Source organism: Arachis hypogaea, chromosome 12 (assembly GCF_003086295.3).
Source record: "Arachis hypogaea cultivar Tifrunner chromosome 12, arahy.Tifrunner.gnm2.J5K5, whole genome shotgun sequence".
Taxonomy (NCBI): Eukaryota; Viridiplantae; Streptophyta; class Magnoliopsida; order Fabales; family Fabaceae; genus Arachis; species Arachis hypogaea.
The window spans coordinates 34657816-34671612 of NC_092047.1; the positions used below are offsets into that span (position 1 = coordinate 34657816).

Below are 13797 nucleotides of genomic sequence, written 5' to 3' on the forward strand. Positions count from 1 at the left end.
CATTCAGAGTATCTATTTCAAGAACTCCCTTCTTCATAGGCGTCCCATTATTCACAGGATTCCTCTCAGAAGTGTACATGAACTGGTTGTTAGCAACCATGTCAATGAGTTCTTGAGCTTCTGCAGGCGCTTTCTTTAGGTGCATGGATCCACCTGCAGAAGTATCCAATGACATTTTAACTAAGTCAGACAGGCCATCATAGAAGATATCCAGGATGGTCCATTCTGAAAGCATGTCAGTAGGACACTTTTTGGTCAGTCCTTTGTATCTCTCCCAAGCTTCATAGAGGGATTCACCTTCTTTCTGTCTGAAGGTCTGAACGTCCACTCTAATCTTACTAAGCTTTTGAGGAGGAAAGAACTTGGCTAAAAAAGCCTTGACCAGCTTATCCCATGAGTTCAGGCTATCCTTAGGTTGAGAGTCCAACCAGAGTCTAGCTCTGTCTCTTACAGCAAAAGGGAAAAGCATGAGCCTGTAGACTTTAGGATCTACTCCATTAGTCTTTACAGTATCACATATCTGCAAGAATTCAGTTAAGAACTGAAAAGGATCTTCAGATGGAAGTCCATGAAACTTGCAGTTCTGCTGCATCAGAGAAACTAATTGAGGTTTCAGCTCAAAGTTGTTTGCTCCAATGGCAGGAATGGAGATGCTTCTTCCCTGTAAATTGGAATTTGGTGCAGTAAAGTCACCAAGCATTCTCCTTGCATTGTTGTTGGGTTCGGCTGCCATCTCCTTTACTTGTTCGAAATTTTCAATCAAGTTGTCTCTGGATTGTTGTAATTTAGCTTCTCTTAATTTCGTCTTCAGAATCCTTTCAGGTTCTGGATCAGCTTCAACAAGAATGCCTTTTTCCTTGTTCCTGCTCATAAGAAAGAGAAGAAAACAAGAAAAGAAGAGGAATCCTCTATGTCACAGTAAAGAGGTTCCTTATTGTTAGTAGAAGAAGAGAAGAAGAAATTCGAACACAGATAGAATAGGGGGTTCGAATTTGGTGATGATGTGAGGAAGAGATGTTAGTAGATGAATAAATAAATAGAATAAGATGAGAGAGAAGGAGGGAATTTTCGAAAATTATTTTTGAAAAAGAGTTAGTGATTTTTGAAAATAGTTTTTTTTTTTTTTAAAAAAAGTTAGTAATTTTCGAAAATTCAAATAAAGAATAAAATAATTAGTTTAATTAAAAAGAAATTTTGAAAAAGAGGGGGGGATATTTTCGAAAATTAGAGAGAGAGAGTTAGTTAGGTAGTTTTGAAAAAGGTGAGAAACAAACAAAAAGTTAGTTAGTTAGTTGAAACAAATTTTGAAAATCAATTTTTGAAAAAGATAAGATAAGAAGTTAGAGAAGATATTTTGAAATCATATTTTGAAAAAGATAAGATAGGAAGATATTTATTTATTTTTTTTTTTGAAAAGATATGATAGAAATTAGTTTTTGAAAAAGATTTGATTTTTAAAATCACAATTAATGACTTGATTCACAAGAAATCACAAGATATGATTCTAGAACTTAAAGTTTGAATCTTTCTTAACAAGTAAGTAACAAACTTGAAATTTTTGAATCAAAACATTAATTGTTATTGTTATTTTCGAAAATTTGATATAAAAATAAGAAAAAGATTTTTGAAAAATATTTTTGGAATTTTCGAAAATAACTAAGAATTTTGAAAAAGATTTGATTTTTGAAAAAGATTTTGAAAAAGATAAGATTTTCAAATTGAAAATTTGATTTGACTCATAAGAAACAACTTGATTTTTAAAATTTTTTGAAAAAGTCAAATCTAATTTTCGAATTTATGGGAGATAAAAAGGAAAAGATATTTTTTTTATTTTTTTGAATTTTTATGATGAGAGAGGAAAACAAGAAAAATGATGCAATGCATGAAATTTTTAGATCAAAATAATGAATGCATGCAAGAATGCTATGAATGTCAAGATGAACACCAAGAACACTTTGAATGTCAAGATGAACATCATAGACACAATTTTGAAAAATTTTTAATGCAAAGAAAACATGCAAGACACCAAACTTAGAATTCTTTAATGCTTAGACACTAAGAATTCAAGAATGCATATGAAAAACACTAAACAACACAAAACAAAAAATCATCAAGATCAAACAAGAAGACTTACCAAGAACAACTTGAAGATCATGAAGAACACTATGAATGCATGAATTTTCGAAAAATGCAAGATGCATATGCAATTGACACCAAACTTATGATATGACTCAAGACTCAAACACGAAACATGAAATATTTTTTATTTTTATGATTTTCTAATTTTTTTTTTGGATTTTTTTTTGGATTTTTCGAAAATTATATGAAAAAAAAAATAAGGATTCCAAAATTTTTAATATGAATTCCAGGAATCTTGCATTCTTAATCTAAAGCTTCAGTCCAGGAATTAGACATGGCTCACTAGCCAGCCAAGCTTTCAATGAAAGCTCCAGTCCAAAACACTAGACATGGCCAATGGCCAGCCAAGCTTCAGAAAATACAAATTACCCATATAATAGTTGATACTTCATTCAACTTCATATGCTGATAAGTGGAAGCCCCAGTCCAAAAGAATTAGACATGGCTTTGTAGCCAGCCAGGCTTCACATGCTTCATGAAACACTAGAATTCATTCTTAAAAATTTTGAATAAAATTTTTGAAAAAACATTTTTATTTTTTTCGAAAACAGATAAGAAAGTTTTGAAAGATTTTTGAAAAATTTTTGAAAATAAAACAAAAATAAAATTACCTAATCTGAGCAACAAGATGAACCGTCAGTTGTCCAAACTCGAACAATCCCCGGCAACGGCGCCAAAAACTTGGTGCACGAAATTGTGATGTCCAGGCTCGAACAATCCCTGGCAACGTGAGCAACTTGGTGCGCGTAATCGTGATTACACACTCATAATTTGTCACAACTTCGATACAACTAACCAGCAAGTGCACTGGGTCGTCCAAGTAATACTTTACGTGAGTAAGGGTCAAATCCCACGGAGATTGTTGGTATGAAGCAAGCTATGGTCACCTTGTAAATCTCAGTTAGGCAGATATAAATGGATAATGGTGTTTTCGAATTTAATATAATAAAATAGGGATAGAGGTACTTATGTAAATCATTGGTAGGAATTTCAGATAAGCGAATGGAGATGCTTTTCGTTCCTCTGAACCTCTGCTTTCCTGCTATCTTCATCCAATCAGTCTCACTCCTTTCCATGGCTGGCTTTATGTGATACATCACCACTGTCAATGGCTACTTTCGGTCATCTCTCGGGAAAATGATCCAATGCCCTGTCACGGCACGGCTAATCGTCTGGAGGCATCACCCTTGCCAATGGCTTCATCTTATCCTCTCAGTGAATAATATGCTCACGCACCCTGTCACGGCACGGCTATTCATCTGTCGGTTCTCGATCATGCTGGAATAGGATTTACTATCCTTTTGCGTCTGTCACTAACGCCCTGCAATCGCGAGTTCGGAGCTCGTCACAGTCATTCAATCATTGAATCCTACTCGGAATACCACAGACAAGGTTTAGAATTTCCGGATTCTCTTGAATGCCGCCATCATTCTAGCTTACGCCACGAAGATTCTGGTTAGGAGATCTAAGAGATATTCATTCTAGCTTATTTCATGTAGAACGGAAGTGTTTGTCAGGCACGCGTTCATAATGGAGAAGGATGATGAGCGTCACACATAATCATCACCTTCATCACGTTCTTGGGTGTGAATGGATATCTTAGAAGAGAAATAAGAAGAATTGAATAGAAAACAGTAGTACTTTGCATTAATCTTTGAGGAACAACAGAGCTCCACACCTTAATCTATGGAGTGTAGAAACTCTACCGTTGAAAATACATAAGTGAAAGGTCCAGGCATGGCCGAGATGGCCAGCCCCCTAAACGAGATCAATATTCTCCTAAGATGAACAATGGATTAAAACTGAGACCAAAGATACCTAATACAATAGTAAAAGTTCCTATTTATAATAAACTAGCTACTAGGGTTTACATGAGTAAGTAATTGATGCATAAATCCACTTCCGGGGCCCACTTGGTGTGTGCTTGGGCTGAGCTTTAACTTTACACGTGCAGAGGCCATTTGTGGAGTTGAACGCCAGCTTTTGTGCCATTTCTGGCGTTCAACTCTGGTTTTGGATCCTTTTTTTGGCGCTGGACGCCAGAATTGGGCAGAAAGCTGGCGTTGAACGCCAGTTTACGTCATCTATTCTTGGCCAAAGTATGGACTATTATATATTTCTAGAAAGCCCTGGATGTCTACTTTCCAACGCAATTGGAAGCGCGCCATTTAAAGTTCTGTAGCTCCAGAAAATCCACTTTGAGTGCAGGGAGGTCAGAATCCAACAGCATCAGCAGTCCTTCTTCAACCTCTGAATCTGATTTCTGCTCAAGTCCCTCAATTTCAGCCAGAAAATACCTGAAATCATAGAAAAACACACAAACTCATAGTAAAGTCCAGAAATGTGAATTTAACATAAAAACTAGTGAAAACATCCCTAAAAGTAACTAGATCCTACTAAAAACATACTAAAAACAATGCCAAAAAGCGTATAAATTATCCGCTCATCACTTGGGATGGCGTGCCACGCCGTCGATACCAAGTGGCACGCCCAGTCCTTGCTTTTGTTATCTTTGTGCATTTGCGTGCCACGCTTGGTTGCTCAAGTGGCACGCCTAAGTGAGGTTGAGAGGTTGGCGTGCCACGCCTTCGACTTCAAGTGGCACACCCAGTCTCATATTGCCTTCAGCCCCTTCTCTGGATTATTGTACCAGCGTGCCACACCATGTTGTTCAAGTGGCACACCCATGGATTTGTGAACTCTTTAAGCTTGGCGTGCCACGCCTGGGTTCTCAAGTGGCACGCCCAAGTGACTTCTTGGAGCTGGCGTGCCACGCCTTCGATACCAAGTGGCACGCCATAGTGGGGGTTCTTCTTGGAATGGTGGATTAGCGTGCCACGCCCATTTGCTCAAGTGGCACGCCCATAGTAGTTGATGTATTAGGCGTGCCACGCCCAACCTGGTATGCCACGCCCCTTTTGTGTCCTCCATTGTTGCTCTCTGGAACTTTGAACTAGCGTTCCACGTCCAGTCTCTGGCGTGCCACACTCATATGCATGCTTGGACTTCCCTTCTGGAATTTAGTACTGGCATGCCACGCCTAGCTCCTGGCGTGCCACGCCAGTGCATTTTTGTGGCGTTTGCTCCAAGTGACACGCCAGTTTCACACGCCCAGCTTCTTGTTTGTCTTCTACCCATTTTTTTATGCCTTTTTCACCTGAAATTCAGCACAACTCATTTCAAAGTAGTGTACCATAATATTCCTCAAATAATGCATGAATTGTTGATGCACGAAAACTTGTCTCTCAACAAATTTCTCTTCAGCAAGTATACCAAATTGTCGTCAAGTAAAAACTCACAATACAGTGAGGTCGAATCCCACAGGGATTGATTGGTCAAGCAATTTTAATTGGAGGAATGTTATAGTTGAGCTAAGCAGAATTTGATTTGAGAATTACAGGAAATTAAATGGCGGGAAAGTAAATAACAGAAAGTGTAAATGCTGGAATTAAAGAGCAAAATGTAAATGGCGGAAAGTAAATTGCAGAATCTTAAATGGGGATTTGCGGAAATGAACATAAAAGTAAATGGCAGAAAGTAAAGAGAATGGGTAAGATCAGAAATGGGGGATTCATTAGGCTCAGGAGATGTTGTATTCTCCAGATCAAGTTTATCTTCATCTCTTCCTCAATCAATGCATTCATTGAGCTCCTTGGCAATCTTAAGTGATTGAATTCCAATTCCTTGGTAATTTAATCTCTCAAATCTTGATCAATAGCCAATTCCTTGGTCTAATTGCTCATGAGAAGAGATGAAGAGTGGTCACTGATTATACCACATGTATTCCCAAATCAAAGTGTTGGTAGGATTATATGTCACTATATCCATCCAAACCCCAAATTGGTCCAACATGAGAAAGTATTTCTAGCATGATCTCTTTATTCCTCTTCCAAGGTTCTGAAGAGATGCAAGTATGAATAGCTTCTTTTCCAAGACAACTACCCAATTGGATGAAGAATGAAAGATTTCTAGTAAAATCAAGAGAAAAGAAAGAAGAAGAATAATGAAAACTATTATTGATCCATCAAATTACAACAAAGCTCCCTAACCCAATGAAAGGGGTTTAGTTGTTCATAGCTCTGGGAATGGAAAGCAAAGATGGAGAATACATTCTGAAAGTAAAAGTAGAAGTTACAGAGAAAGTAAAATTATACAGAGAGTAGTTCTCCCAATGCCCCCTAAAGCTCTCTCTCTAGTTCAAAACTACTTCTATATATACTACTCCTCTGATCTTCCAGTTGGCTCTTCAAGTCTTTGGATATGGGCCTTTGGATCTTGAGTTTGAAGCAGTTTGGAATCTTCAGTGGGCTCAGCTTTACATGCAGAGAAAGTGTGAAGTAGGCATGGACTTTAGCTAGGACGTTAGTGGCGTTAACGTTAAGTGAAAATATGGGTTCGAGAACGTTAGTGACGATCACCTTTTTCACTAACATTCCTAGCCCAAGATGGTTCACATTAACTTCAACATTAGTGGCACTAACGTGACCACTAACGTTGCCTCTTAGTGCATCGCAAGTGTTATTGGCGTTTACCTTTGCCAATAACGTTGCTCTTAGCCCCCCTTTTCTCACGTTGGAGTCCACGTTAGTATAACTGACGTCGCTCTTAACGTGGGCATGCCTTAGCCTCGAGAGCGTTAGTGACACTTACCTTTGTCACTAACGCTCCAAACGCCCCTTCTCACGTTAGTGCCTCACGTTAATTGTCTTAACGTGGCCACGAACGTTGTGGTGATAGCCATCTCCAACGTTAGTGACAAAGGTGAGTGTCACTAACGTTGGCTCATCATTCCTTCCTCCATGTTAGCTTCCACGTTAATGCAATTAACGTGGCAGCCAACGTGGCTCATAGTGGCTTGGTCCAACGTTAGTGACAAAGGTGAGTGTCACTAACGTTGGCGATTCCTTGCTCCTCCCACGTTAGAGTTCACGTTAATGTAGTTAACATGACTCTTAACGTGGCCAATTGGGCTTAGTCCAACGTTAGTGACAAAGGTGAGTGTCACTAACGTTGGCATGGTCTTCCTTTCCACGTTAGAGTTCACGTTAACTAAGTTAACGTGACTCTTAACGTGGCTAATTGCCAATTTGGAGCGTTAGTGGTGTTCACTTTTACCACTAACGCTGGAGCTCCCTTTTTCTCCACGTTAACTACCACGTTAATGTAGTTAACGTGACAATTAACGTGGGCCATGATGGTCTCGAGGGCATTATTGGCAATCACTTTTCTCATTAACGTTGCAAGTTTATTCCCATTCCACATTAGAGGTCACATTAATTAGATTAACGTGGCTGCTAACGTGGCTCTTCCTTGCTTCCTTTGTCCTAAAATCAAGCAAATAAAGTGCATCAAAGCTCTAATCCAAGTTATGAGACATGCATTATCCAATTTGTCATTCAATTCATGCATAATTCTCATAAAATCACATGAAATTCATAATGTTTGCTTGAATCAAGATGTAAGTGATTATCTACCCAAGACTTGCTTATTAACTAAGAAAATGCATGAAACTACCCTAAAACAGTAAAGAAAAGGTCAGTGAAACTGGCCAAAATACCCTGGCATCACAACACCAAACTTAAAGCTTGCTTGTCCCTAAGCAAGTACTGAAACATAAGAATGATGAATGAAATGACAAGAGAAATGAATCATTATTGTGGAAGTCATGTCCTTGGTTTTATGGGGTTTCATGCATAGCAACTTAGGTTCATTCCTTTATTGGCTTTCAAACCTTTACCATGCCCTGGAATGCTCACTTGATTGCACCCTATGAGACTTTTATTTATTGATCCTTTTTTCTTTTCAGGGTTTGGTTGTGTTCTTTAGACTAGGTGCTTTGTAAGGGGGTGACTCTTTAAGATAAGCTTTCAGCCAGCACTCCCGAACCAGTTGGTCCAAGGTGCTGGATGTTAAGACACCCCTAAAGACTTACTCTCTCAAGTCTCTTTCCCCCATACATGCACACCACAGGCACATGGTTTGTTATTTTCTTACTTGAGGCCTTGGTGTCCAGTACCTCTTTGGGTTACTAAGTGTTCTGTAGCAAAGGTTACTCTTGATAGTGGACTTTCAGCTGATAATCCCGGGTTAGTTAACCTAAGTTACCAAGTGATAAGGCACCCCTGAGAGCTTATTCATCCAAGTATATCCTTTGCACAGGAGCACCACAGACACATGCCTTAAGATTCAACCCTTGGTGCCTAGCCTTATTTTTTATTCTTTTTCTTTATTTCTCAACTTTTATTTTTCTTTCTCTTTTTCTAATTAGGATCTTGTTATGTAGCTAGTCTCATGGGGTGTGTTTCAAGAATATGATTCAGGACAAATAGTTGCCTTCCTACCTTGTTGGTGAATCAACTTAGCTAAGTAATTACTACACCACAAGCTTAAGAACTTTAATCCACAAATTGAACATCACTCTGGTCTTTCATAACATCTCTTTTTATTTGACTTCAAAAGACAAGCATACAAGTAAGCAAGGTGAAAATGTAGCAGATCATTTGGCACAGCTAGCATAGACCTAAGCAGTAAAAACTTAAAGGCAGAATTTAAAATCCTAAATTACCATGGAAGCATGTTCTATTTCATACATGATTTTTCTTATTTAAACTTGAAAAAGATGGAACAAAGAGGGAACTCCACCACCTTTTACTCATGGGAGTGCTCATGCTCTCCCTCTTGTTTGTCCTCTTTGTGTCTTTCTTGAGTGCTTGAACCCCCACTTCCCTTGCTTTTTCTAATCAACTTTTTCCAGAAGCCAGCATCTTTCATCTTCTTTTTCAATGTTTCCTTCTGGTGTTTCACATTCCTTTCCTCTTGTTCTGTTAGATCTTTTTGGACTATATCATACCTAGGGATTGCAGAGTGCAAATTATGCATATGCCCAGACATATAGTTCAACTTGGCTTGAGTGTTTATGTTGAACTCTTCCCTATGTAGTTGTCGTCCCTCATTGAGCACGCTGAACTCATTGAATGCTTTTGTTTGAGCTAGCTGAGGTTGGTTGAGTTCTTGAAGGCGTTTGTCTTGACGCTCTTACCTTTTAGTCACTTGATTGATGGCTTGAGTGAGCTGGGAGTATTGCTCCTGTTGCTGCTCCATTTGTTGCTTCTGCCACTCCCTCTGCTGACCCATCCAATTAGAGAACAGTTCTTCTTGATGATCCATCCTTTGGGCTTGAATGTGCAGTTGTTGTTCTTGTCCCTCCATATAACTCCTTGCTAGCTCCTCAATGGCTCCGTGAATGTGATTCAAGTTGATGTTGGTTGGATCATAGTACTCTTCTTGCTGGTATTCTTCTTGATGAGATTCTTCTCGGTGAGGTCCCTCTTGTGATGTTCTTTTTCCTATTTGAGGCCTTCTTTGTTGTTGGGCGGATGCCACATAAGTTATACGCTGTAGCGTGACTGACCTTCCAGGGTTTACCCAACTTGGATTGCTGTCCTCGAAGACTACCTTGGCTTTCGTACACAGTCTAAGGATGGTGTTGGGGTACCAAAGTCTAGCACCTCGATCATTCTTCTCGGCTGACTCTTGAATCCCCTCAGCTATAATCTCGTGCACATTGATGCTGCCATCCTTTATTAAGCAATGTACCATAGTAGCTCGAGTAGTGTTAACCTCAGAATTGTTCGCGGCTGGGAGGATAGATCTCCTCACGAGCTCAAACCATCCCTTGGCTTCCGGGATGAGGTCTCCTCTCCTGATGAACCGGGGTCTCCTATCCGAATACCTTTCCCAGTCAGATCCTATAACACACATATCGTTCACAATTTCTTCAAGTTCATCATTGCCGGGGCCATTACTTATTCTTACATGATAACTGGGCTCATCAAAATGTGGCGATTTCAGCTGAAGAGTCCTTGTTATGGCATTGGGGCTGAAGTCCACCTATGTTCTTCTCACATAACTTTTGAAGGTGGGGGCCTTGATTTTGTCTTCTCTGACCACATTTGCATAGAACTCTTTGATGAGGTTTGTATTTATCCTTGCTTCTGGGTTCGTGAGCCTTTGCCAGCCCCTTTGTTCAATCTTCTCTCGAATCTGTGGGCACTCATCCTCGTTGAACTGGAATGTTAACTCAGGAAATATCTTTTTGAGCTTTATCCATTCGAATTCGAGTTCATGAAATGCAGTTTTGAATTTCCCTTCATCGAAAGGGATGCTCTCCACCGGTTCCTTCCTCTTTTGCCTCTTAGAGCTCGATGACGCCATGAGTAGGAGTTGATATGTGAAGATGGGGAGTGTGTCTTTGATGGGTAAAAAGGGAGTTGGGTGCCGAGAGTGGGAAGTGTAAAGGATGAAAATCAGAATGTGAAAGGGAGTATGGAATAAGAACCACTTATATAGGGAAGTGGTGAGTGAATGAAAGGTGTGGATTGATGGAGTGGGTGTATGATGAACGGATGGGATTTAGCATGGGATGAGCACAAGCATCATGAACTTTATGAAGGGGGTTGGTTCGGTTTCCAAGCATGTCATTCTTCCAATGTTGCATGGCAACATTTCCCCATGCATTCCCTTTGAAGACACGTGTATAGTACTCTCCTTTTGTGATGGCCGAACCCTTCCTCCTTCAATTGTCCCATCAATTTTCCTACAAACAAGAGGAATATGATTAATGAATTTGTGGATAGTGGTGGCAAAATTTTAAAAGGAAAGAATAACTACTTTTTTTTTAATTTTTGTTTCTAAATGGTAGGTGCTATTCATGAACACAAACCAACTGACTAATTAACTCTCCCTGTATGCAACATTAGTGACACCAGACATAGTTTGTGGCACTGTGGTGTAAAGAGTATTGTTCAAGGCTCTAAGAGTGACATGATATGAATTGCATTTATGCTCTCTTAGTAGGCATTGAACACCAAACTTGTTCGTCACTATGTGATGCATAAAAAGATTCATTCAAGTATGTGTCAAGGTTGATTTGGGATTCATGAGCCTTGCATTATTAACTACTTTAAAGCATATAAAACATGGGTTGCCTCCCATGAAGCGCTTCTTTAGCATCACTAGCTTGACGTTCTGACTTTGTCAGGGTGGTTGGTAATGCTTCAAATCTTCCCCCCTCGCAGTAAATCTATCTCCATTGGCTTCATCAAGGATCTCCACATGTTCTAAGGAGAGGATTCTGTTGATGGTGAAAATTTTAGGTAGCTGAGATGGGATGGTGGGGAGATGAGATTGGATAATTGGGAAATAAGATGAGATCACTTTATCCCCTGGAGAGAAGTCCTCTGTAGGAATCTTCTTGTTCCTCCACCTCCTTGGTGTCTTTTTCTTTGTTCCTTTTGATGTTGCCCTGCTCTTGGTGACCTCTTGTTCCAAGGAAATTTTGTTGCTGGTCTCATATGACTCTGGTGGTTTAGGTTCCTTTTGGTTTTCGTTTATCTATGACAACTTCTGATTGTCTTGCTCATCAACGAAAGGGATTCCCAGGTGTACAGCTTGTGCTTTGATGCTTGTCTCTTCCACCAGTGCTTTATTGTGCTCTCCCCTTGGTTCCTTGTTTTCCTGATCTGCTTCTTGTGAGGGTTTGAAGACATTGAATGCGAGTTGTTCATCATGTATCCTCAGTATTAGCTCTCCTCGCTCCACATCTATGAGCGCTCTGGCTGTAGCTAGAATGGTCTTCCCAATATGATTGGGTGAAGGTGACTCTCTTCCATTTCCAATATGACAAAGTCTGTGGGAAGAAAGTAGTTCCCAACCTTCACCAACACGTTTTCAACCACTCCTACTGCTTGTTTTTAAGTTTTGTCGGCCAGCCTGATGACTACGTCTGTGTGCATTGGCTCATTAATCTGCAGCTTCTTCATAAGAGATAGAGGCATTAAGTTGATGCTTGCCCCCAGATCACAGAGTCCCTTATCAATCAGTGTGTCTCCTATGGCACAGGGGATGTGAAAACTCCCTGGGTCTTTCCTTTTTGTAGGCAACTCTGGTTGAATGAGAGCACTGCACTCCTTATTCATCACTATTGTTTGCCCTCCTTTGAGTGAGCCTTTCCTGGTCAGCAGCTCTTTCATACACTTAATGTATGAGGGCATTTGTTGGAGAGCCTTGATGAATGGTATGTTCACATGGAGAGATACAAACATATCAAGGAATTTTGAGTATATTCTCTTTTCTACACCACCCTTGAGTTTTTGGGGAAAGGTGCATAGAGTTTCAGCATCTCCTTCTGTGTAATTTTGGTTTCTTGGTGACCCTCTTCTTGTTTCTTTGCTGAGGTACCTCCAAGTTATTCTAATGGTTTGTTCGGCTCTTCCTCAGTCCCCTTATCACTTGTAGTGACCATCTTGCAGTCTTCCCATCTTACTTTCTTTGCTTCACCTCTCGGGTTTTTCTCTGTGTAACTTGGGAAGCTGTCAGTGGGTTTGGGAATCTTCTCAGAGAGGTATCCCACTTGAAATTCTAGCCTCTGAATGGTGTCTCCCTGGTTTTTGAGATTTGCTCACACCTCCTCCTTGAACACCTTGTTCTCTTGGAGTTCCTTACATATGCCTTCAAGTAAGGTCTCAATCCTTGAGAGTCTATCCTCAGATGTTGATGAGTTGGAGTTGGAGTGATGAGAAGGGTCATTTTGGCTTTGGTATGGATGTTGAGGTGTGTTGTTAGGTGGGTGCTGATATGATCTCTGTGTGGAATGTTGGTGAGCTGCATTGTTGTTGGGGTTGTGGCGTCTCTGATCTTCGCCTTGATCTTGTTGATTTTCCCACCCAAAGATTGGGTGGTTCCTCCAACCAGGATTATAAGTTTTGGAATATGGATCATGGGTCTGCCTAGGTGAGTTTCCAATGTAGTTGGCCTGTTTCTGATCACCCTCTGCCTCTGCATTTACTCCTTCTTGAGTTGCTGATGAGGTGGTGATTGCTGCTACTTGGTTCCTCTCTATCTTCTTGGGAAGGTCAGCCAGCTGCTTGGTAATTAGCTTGTTCTGGGCAAGCAGTGCATCTACATTATTTAGCTCCATTACTCTAGTGTTGCCTCTTTTAGAAGCATAGAAGTAGTTATTCTCGGCTATAGTCTCAATGACATCTATGGCTTCTTCAATGGTCTTCTTCTTGTTCAGAGATTCTCCAGATGAGTGGTCTATTACCTTCTTTGATTCGTAAGAAAGACCCTCATAGAAGATGTGTAACTGCACCCATTCGTTGAACATATCTGGTGGGCACCTTCTTGTCAAGTCCTTAAACCTCTCCCATGCTTCATATAGAGTCTCTGATAAACCATTATTTTATGTTTTATCTTGTGCTCAATTGAGTGGTTTTTATCTACTCTTTACCCACTTATTCATACTATTTGCATGGTTTTACATTTGCCTTCCTAATTATGTGCTTTAATTGAAAACATATTTCTTTGGACTTATCTTTGCTAATATTAATCCTCTCTTATTACCATTAGATGCCTTGATATGTGTGTTAAGTGTTTTCAGAGATTACAGGGCAGGAATGGCTCAGAGGATGGAAAGGAAGCATGCAAAAGTGGAAGGAATACAAGAAGTTGGAGAAATTGCTAAGCTGTCCAGCCTGACCTCTCTGCACTCAAACGGCTATAACTTTAGCTACAGAGGTCCAAACGATGCGGTTCCAGCTGCGTTGGAAAGCTAACGTCCGGGGATTCAATTTGATATATAATATGCCATAGTTTCCC

At 40.0% G+C, this 13797-nt stretch overlaps 1 non-coding gene across 1 annotated transcript; it reads left to right on the forward strand.

Moving 5' to 3' along the window:
* The first annotated feature begins 230 nt into the window (after positions 1-230).
* LOC112730899 (small nucleolar RNA R71) lies at positions 231-337 on the forward strand. The gene has a single exon (XR_003166701.1). It is a non-coding gene; the product is annotated as a small nucleolar RNA R71 (small nucleolar RNA).
* The last annotated feature ends 13460 nt before the right edge of the window (positions 338-13797 follow it).